Source organism: Panicum virgatum, chromosome 1N, assembly GCF_016808335.1.
Source record: "Panicum virgatum strain AP13 chromosome 1N, P.virgatum_v5, whole genome shotgun sequence".
Taxonomy (NCBI): Eukaryota; Viridiplantae; Streptophyta; class Magnoliopsida; order Poales; family Poaceae; genus Panicum; species Panicum virgatum.
The window spans coordinates 40191416-40200152 of record NC_053145.1 but is presented as its reverse complement, the minus strand read 5'-3'; positions in this window follow the sequence as shown (position 1 = coordinate 40200152).

The window sequence follows — 8737 nt, the reverse complement described above, 5'->3', positions numbered from 1 at the left end:
CCTGTGCATCAGTTCTAAACCATTTCCGTTGTAACCCTAGTTGTGAGGTTGCTCCGTAGACGCTTTTGGAGTTTGGTCCATGCCTTTCATTGTGTGTAGTGCATTGCATCATTTCATGAGTCTCATGCATGGCATATTTTATTCGTATAGACGCTGAAATCGAAGTCGCCTACGAGCTGATTGCCGAGCCGGTCCAGGAGCCTTCCGAAGGAGAACCGCAGCCAGGAGAAGTCGTTGATCAAGCTCCCGAAGAAGTCACTAGCACTGCTAACCAGCAAGGCAAGCCCCGGAGCATAACCCCTACTTTCAGTATTCCATGTTATTATTTAAGTATTGTGCATTAAGTTTTCTAGGAATTGAATGAAACTCTAGTATGCATGTCTCTCCCTAGGTACCTATGAGTCTCTACTAGTGTACAGGTCGTTAGTACTACAATGCTTAATCAGGATTCGGTAGAAGTCGAGTGATTCCTGTCACTCGCAAGATATAGGTCCTTGTTTCTTATGAAAGGGTTACTAGAGAGTGGATCTTTGGGAAAGAAAGGAAAAATGGAGACCAGGCGGAGATGAAATTGGTTATGGATATGGACGGTATGGAAAGTGAGTCTCTGCCTGTGTCGATTGAGGACCGTACCGTTGTGGCACTACTGATCGAGGATTGAACAGTACTAACCACATGCCGGAAGTAGGAGGTAGTCGAAACCGGTAAAATGTGTACCGCTTTACAACGATACTTTGAATCCCTACCTGCTACGCTGGGCGCGGGAGTTGGCGGGTGTTGGATGGATGCCACCTTCGGGTTCTCCGGGAGTTCGCCGTGAGGGGCCCAACACCTGGGTTTTAGCAGGCGCGTTTCAAAGGTCGTGGTAACGATGGAAACAGTTGATGCGTGTGGACCGATGGGGTTTACCTGTGTCGTGTTGGTTAGGTCTACCTTGCAAGGTTAAATCGAATCGATTCGCCGTGACTCGCGGATATGAGAACCTGGATCTCTCTGTCACATCGTAGTAAATGATGGAATTGGAAATGGAAAGTTGAGAAATTGAGGTATGGCTGTGGTACTCTGAAAAGATAATGTGATCAACCATGCGTGCTCTAGGTGTTCAGGCAAATCTAGTCGGTATTTGTATAATAAACTTGAGCTAAAATACTGAAAGTAAGGATCCACTATTAGTAGCTTTTCAGCAAAACAACTCCAGAGCCAAACAGCCTTGCATGTCTAGGAGTCGGCTAAGTATATACCATAGTCGGATAAGACTTGCTGAGTATTAGTATACTCAGGGTTGTTGTTGTAACCCCTTTGAGCAGGTTGTGTCTCCGCTGACTTTGGGGAGGTCTGTGCATCCTGGATTGGACAACCACTTCCTCCTGGGTGGACTGTCGAGTAGGTCCCATCTTCTCCGTGAAGGTCGGGCAGATCGGCATCACATCGGTGGGCAGGATGTGGGGTTCACCTTGTATCGTCGTTTGCCTCTACCGTATTGTTTTTGAAACTCCGATTTAAACTTCCGCTGTACGTTTAAAAACTCTATATTTTGAAATATCTAACTTATCCGTATAACTCATTGTTGTAATTTAATTTGGGTTTTGTTGTATGCTTGTATCACCTGTGCTTATCTTCGTACGGGTCTACTAGTGCAATTGTGATCCTGGAGTATAGTAGTTTAATCGGGATTTACCCGACAGCCTGTCAGGTTACACCGTTTTAAGTGCACAGTAACTTGATTAAGTATTAAGATGATGGTTAGTACATTTAAGCCGGTTTAATTTGGACGGTGCTGCTACAGCTGGCATCAGAGCTAAATTGCACTGGGGGTGATTACTTGCGTGCTTAATTAAGTTAAGCAACTCTTGTTTTGCAAAACTGTCGGGTTTTTCGAAAAGTTGACGCTAGATGCGTTAAGGAATAGGATAGATAGTTCGTATGCCCTAGTTATGTGTTTCAAGTTAGGTGACATCTAAGTATCTATTTTATTCCAGCACTTCCAGCACTTACTTTCCGTTAAACCTTACTTTTGTGCACAACTACTATTTTGTAACGACGCACCTACGCTGAGGTAAGCAAGGTAAGCATTCTGGTAGTCCTTAGAATATCCCACGTGTTTCATACGTGTGCGGGTCCCGTATGATGAGCATACGAGGAGGTGATAAGGCTCAATTCAAACGAGCCTGTCGCTATCTGCCGCCTGATATGGAGTGCGGATTTCCTACCGTGTGATTGTGATCACGGCCATCTCGTAAGGCAATGTTACGAGATGTAAACCTGTCATGCGGTTGGCCATTACCGTGACCCTTGGGACACGTCTACCCTTGGATGTCCCATAAGGCGAGTGTACGGGAAGTGAATACGTTATTATGACATATGCAGCGCTGCCCATTCAGCGTCGAACGTTTGGGTGCCATCTCTATAGTGGATGGTAATATATGTGTGAATATGTGGGAAACTGCATATGCGTTACCCGTGTGGCGTAGGACACATGGGGGCCGTTCGTGAGTGCTGGCACGAAGGGTCCAGAAGTGGTTTTATATCTATCTATGTGTTCTTTTGCAGGTAAACTAACCACGTTAAGCGCGTTATGAAATCCTTGATCGTAGGAACGACTAGTATATATAGGGAGAGTACGTAATTGTGCCACCGGTTGTCCTCGTATACCATATTCTGGTACTTGTTTGGGTGAGAACGATAGAACGTGCATGCATCTCGCATTTTCGAGTTGGTTGGTCGCCTCGTAGTTAATAGTTGTGCAACCTTAGATCTATAACTTTGTGGCTAGCCGAGTTACCAACCTACTGTTCAAATCCGAATGGATACGGTTTCCAATTTAAGCAAGCCATTTTGTTCTCTTGGTGAACCATATCGTGAAGGGAACGATTCATGTTGTGTGTTCATATTAATTATGCACATTCTTTATTTGTATGGATTAGTCCCGATAGCGGAATGGCTAACTAAGAGATGGTGCTTTTGCAGATGGGCAATAATAACGCTGCTAACCGTGGAAATGGGGATCAAGGAGCACAGCCACCGCCACCTCCCTCCTTGGCTCAGGCTATTGCGGCCCTTATCGCCGACCGCAATGAGCAGACTGAGTTGATGAGGCAACTGGTGCAAGCCAATGCCGATAGAGGTCGACAAGCTCCGCCACCACCAGTAGAAACTGACTATGTTGGTTTTCTGGCCACCCAACCACCTCTATTCCATAAGGCAGATGATCCCCTTGAAGCCGATGCCTGGATTCGTACCATTGAGGACAAGTTTAGTATCCTCAACTGCACATAAGTAGACAAGGCCGCCTTTGCAGCACAACAACTGAGAGGCCCAGCAAAGATATGGTGGGTTAATCACCAGGCTCTCTTTCCCGCTGGTACGCATTTCACCTGGAATGAGTTCGTGGCAGCTTTTAAAGCCCACTATATCCCTACTAGCTTGATGAGAAAAAAGATGGCAGAATTCCTAGCACTGAAGCAGGGAAGTCAAACTGTTCTTCAATACGCCCAAACTTTCAATCAGTTAGCTCAATATGGTGGTTATCATGTGGATACAGATGAAAAGAAGCAAGATTGCTTCAGAAGGGGACTTAGTACGAAACTTCAGGATAAGCTAGCTCTCACTACTTGTGACAATTTTACTGAGCTAGTTAATAAGGCCATCATTCAGGAAGATGCCACGCTAGCACACAAGGCTGACAAGAAAAGAAAGGCACCTGTGGGGTCCTCTAGCAATGCACCCCAGAGGTACAAGCTAGTTCAGACAGGGATTCAGCATGCTCCAAACCGCCCTCCGCAGCAAGATCATTGGGTCGTTAGGCCACCACAGCAACAGCAGCAGTGGGCACCATGTCTTCTACCACCGCAGCAGGGGCAGCGGCCTCTAGTGCCACAAGTTACACACCCCAACAACTACCCCTGTTACAACTGTGGTAATCTGGAGTACTTCGCATGTGACTGCACTATGCCACCTAGGCAGAAAAACTATAAGACTCCCACATTGGGTCAAGGTTCCAGTCCGCAAGATCAAAAGAAAAAGATCGTACCTGCTAAAACCGGACGTGTGAACTACACCACACTGGAGGATGTCCTGAGGGTACTCAAGTGATGGCTGGTATGTTTTCCATTGATCACTGCCCTGCTACTGTGTTATTTGATTCTGGAGCATCCCATACCTTTATCAGTGAAGCATGTGTTGCTCGACATCAATTACGAGTAACATACTTAGAAAGACCCTACATTATTCAGACACCGGGCACACGGTTAACTACCGGCAGGGTAGTTCGGAATGTGACTCTTAGCTTGGGTGGGAAAAATTTCTCGATCACTCCCATTGTCCTTCCAAGTAAAGGGATAGATGTCATACTTGGAATGAGTTGGATGAAAAAGCACGGTGCTATCATTAATACCACTTCTCGCATCATTCGGTTAAACTCTTCTACATGTGGTCCGATGGATGTTCATCTTTCTTGTTACGAGATCCCAGAAAGTACAGTCTGTCATGTGGAAGGGAAATATTTAGAAGGAATTCCTGTGGTTTGTGAATACTCCGATGTGTTTCCGGAGGAATTGCCAGGCATGCCTCCAGATCGAGATGTTGAATTCGTTATTGAATTACAACCTGGTACCGCACCAATATCTCGAAGGCCCTACAGAATGACTCAGAGTGAGTTAGCTGAATTAAAGCTTCAGTTACAAGATTTACTCGACAAAGGTTTCATTCGACCATGTACGTCACCTTGGGGATGCCCAGCTCTATTCGTCAAGAAGACAGACCAAGGGTTGAGGTTATGTGTGGATTATAGACCCCTGAATGCGGTCACCATCAAGAATAAATACCCACTTCCTCGTATTGACCTTCTCTTTGATCAGTTAGCCGGAGCTAAAGTATTCTCAAAAATAGATCTCCGATCTGGCTATCATCAAATCAAAATTAGACCGGCAGATATACCAAAAACAACTTTCTCCACTCGTTATGGTCTATATGAGTATTTGGTTATGTCTTTTGGATTAACCAATGCTCCAGCTTACTTCATGTACCTCATGAATTCGGTATTCATGCCGGAGTTAGACAAGTTTGTCGTGGTATTCATCGATGATATTTTAATCTACTCCAAGAATGATGAAGAACATGCTCAACACCTTCATATTGTACTTCAGTGTCTCAGAGAGCATCAGCTATATGCCAAATTCAGCAAGTGTGATTTTTGGCTGAAAGAAGTTCCATTTCTAGGTCATGTCATATCCGCTGAAGGTATTTCTATTGATCCCAGCAAAGTACAAGATGTACTGGATTGGGAAGCTCCGACTTCAGTTCCTCAAATCCGCAGTTTCCTGGGTTTAGCTGGTTATTATCGTCGGTTCATTTCGGAATTTTCCAAAATAGCTAAACCTATGACTGAGCTTCTGAAGAAGGTTGTCAAGTTCTATTGGAGTAACCAGTGTGAGGAAGCTTTCCAGAAATTGAAAACACTTCTCACTTCGGCTCCAATCTTGGCCCCACCTGATACTGCAAAGCCATTTGATGTCTACTGCGATGCCTCAGGCACAGGACTTGGCTGTGTTCTGATGCAGGAAAATCGGGTGATTGCTTATGCTTCTAGATCACTCAAGCGTCATGAAGAAAATTATCCTACACATGATCTTGAATTAGCAGTTGTAGTCCACGCTCTGAAGATCTGGTGACATTTTCTTATCGGTACACTCTGCAATATCTATACAGATCACAAGAGCCTCAAATATCTTTTCACTCAAGCAGATCTAAACATGCGTCAAAGACGATGGCTCGAGTTGATTAAAGATTATGAGCTCGAAGTACATTATCATCCTGGCAAGGCAAATGTAGTTGCGGATGCACTAAGTCGCAAGGCTCACTGTCATTGTCTTTCGGCTATACCATTAAGTGAGTCTCTTTGCTTTGAAATGGACAAGTTGAACTTGAGCATTGTACCACATGGCACATTGGCCCATCTAGAACTCACTCCTACTCTTCGTGATCTGATCATCGAAGCACAAAAGAAAGATAAAGGAGTAAAGGAAATTCAGAGAAGAATCTCAGAAGGAGATCTGAAAGTAAATTGTTTCCACCAAGATAGTGAGAATGTACTATGGTTTAAGAGCCGATTAGTGGTGCCTAAAGATTTTGAGATCAGAAAGCAGATTCTTGATGAAGCTCATACCTCACGACTATCCATCCATCCTGGTAGCAACAAAATGTATCAAGACCTGAAACAACAATTTTGGTGGACCCGGATGAAAAGGGAAATAGCCAAATATGTGTCAGAATGCGACATATGCCAGAGCGTCAAAGCTAGTCATCTCAGGCCGGCTGGAACTCTACAGCCTTTAAGTATACCTGAATGGAAATGGGAAGATATCAGCATGGATTTCATAGTCGGTTTACCTCGAACTCAAAAGGGTTATGATTCAATCTGGGTCATTGTAGATCGCCTTACCAAATCAGCACATTTTCTTCCAGTTAAAAACTATCTATCGAGCAAAGAAGTATGTTGAGTTGTACATGGATCGCATACTGTGTTTACATGGCGTGCCAAAGACCATCGTATTAGATCGAGGGACCCAGTTCGTTGCTCGCTTTTGGGAGCAACTACATGCTTGTTTGGGAACCCATCTTATTCGCAGTTCAGCCTATCATCCTCAAACAGATTGCCAAACGGAGAGAGTAAATCAGATTGTAGAAGATATGCTCCGTGCCTGTGTCTTAGCTTACCCGCAGAAATGGGATGACTGCTTGCCATTAGCTGAATTTTCTTATAACAATAGTTATCAAGAAAGCATCAAAATGGCACCATTTGAAGCACTATATGGTCGTCGATGTCGAACACCTTAGAATTGGTCTGAAGCGGGTGAAAGAACTATCTTTGGACCCGACATAGTTCAAGAAGCCGAAGAACAAGTCCGTCTTATCCAAGAGAACTTGAAGATCGCGCAGTCTCGGCAGAAGAGCTACGCGGATAAAAGGAGTAGTCCACTCGCTTTTGAAGTCGGTGACCATGTCTATTTAAAATTATCACCTTGGAAAGGCGTGCAAAGGTTTGGAATAAAAGGAAAGTTAGCTCCCCGCTACATTGGTCCATATCCAATTGTGGAAAAATGCGGTCCTGTGGCTTACTGCTTGGATCTGCCAGTAAATCTCTCTGCAATTCATAACATCTTTCATGTATCACAACTCAAAAAGTGCCTTAGAGTTCCAACTGAAGTTGTTGAAAGTGACTCGATTCAATTAGAGTCTGATCTCACATATCCTGGGCATCCTATCAAGATTATGGATCGCAAGGATCGAGTTACTCGCCGTACCACCAACCGGTTCTACAAAGTTCAATGGAGTAATCACTCCGAAGATGAAGCTACTTGGGAGAAAGAGGAATTTCTGAGATCCAAGTATCCAGATCTTCTACGCATGCATCAAGGTACCTTTGCATTTAAATCTTTATACTTTATGCTCTCTATCGTGCGTGAATCTCGGGACAAGATTCTTATAAGGGGGAAGGGCTGTAACACCCCGGTGTTAATTCTGGTGTTAATCTCGTGCTTCATCTGCTAATCATGTGCTTCACTCGCTAATCATGGCTTAAGAGCGTCATTGGCGTTAATCGTGTTCGCATCGTAAACATCGTTTTAGCCATGTTTGACCCTGTATTTCTCGATGATCCGAGCTCCAAATCAACTTTCGCCCAAAACAAAAATTGTAGAGCATCTCTTCCTCTACAATTCCTATTTTGGCCAAATTCGTGTGCCAATATGAAATTTGGAGTTTTATCTAGTCCAATTTTAGTCAAACCATTCAAACCTTGATCCACTGCTCGCCGCCGTTCCCACGTGTCATCGCGCCGGCGACCATACGCGTCGCGTGCCGGCGAGTCTCGACCGCCGCTTAAGCTCCCATCGAGGCCAAATTCGTTTTTGCCTCTCCCCTCTCGCCTTCACCTGAGCCCAAGCTTCCCAGCTCTGCTTGTGCACCCAGAGGCGCCGCCACTTGCGCGCCGGCCATCCACCGCCGCCTCGCCGGCGTTCCTCGCACCCCAAGCCTCCCAAACGCCGATTGCCCTTGCCCTCCACCTCCAACGCCCTGCACCGAGCTCGATTTCGCCGTTCCCCAGCTGGAATCACGCCCGCAACCGCCAGCCGCCAATAACCCTAACCCGAGCTCTGCCCCTCACCGCCGACGGCCCTTTTTCCGCCCCTTCTCGACCCGATTCAAGGTAGTGGTGAGCTTCGTCGTGCTCTACTCCATCTCCCCGACCTCTTCCCCGTTCGATTTCAGCGCCGCCGTCGCCGGGAACGTGCCGCGCCGCCGTCGGCCGCCCTGCTCCCGCCGCCGCACGCCGTGGGCAGAGCCCGCGCGGCTCAGGGACGCGCCACCGCGCGCGCCGGCGCCGCCTGGTCGCCCTGGTGCTTGCCCCGCCCCGCAGCGCTGACACCTGGCCCTGCGATGGCCGGCGTGGCCGCGCCACCACCGCGCACCCTGCTTGCGCCGCCGCGGGCTGTCCTGGCGTAGGTTCGCGCAGCGCCGCGCGCATGCCCCTGCCCCTGCGCCGCCCCCATGCGCTCGCCCCTGCTCCTCGGCCGCCCTGGCCGCGGTCCGGCAGAGCCGTGCCGCCGCGAGTCTGCCTGGCCGCGCGCCGGCCATGGCCACTGCGGGCCGAGCAGGCAAAACAGGGGATACCGGGGGGGGGGGGGGGTGGAACTGGGAGCTGGGCTCCCTAACGGGTGGGGCCCGGCTGTCAGTCTCC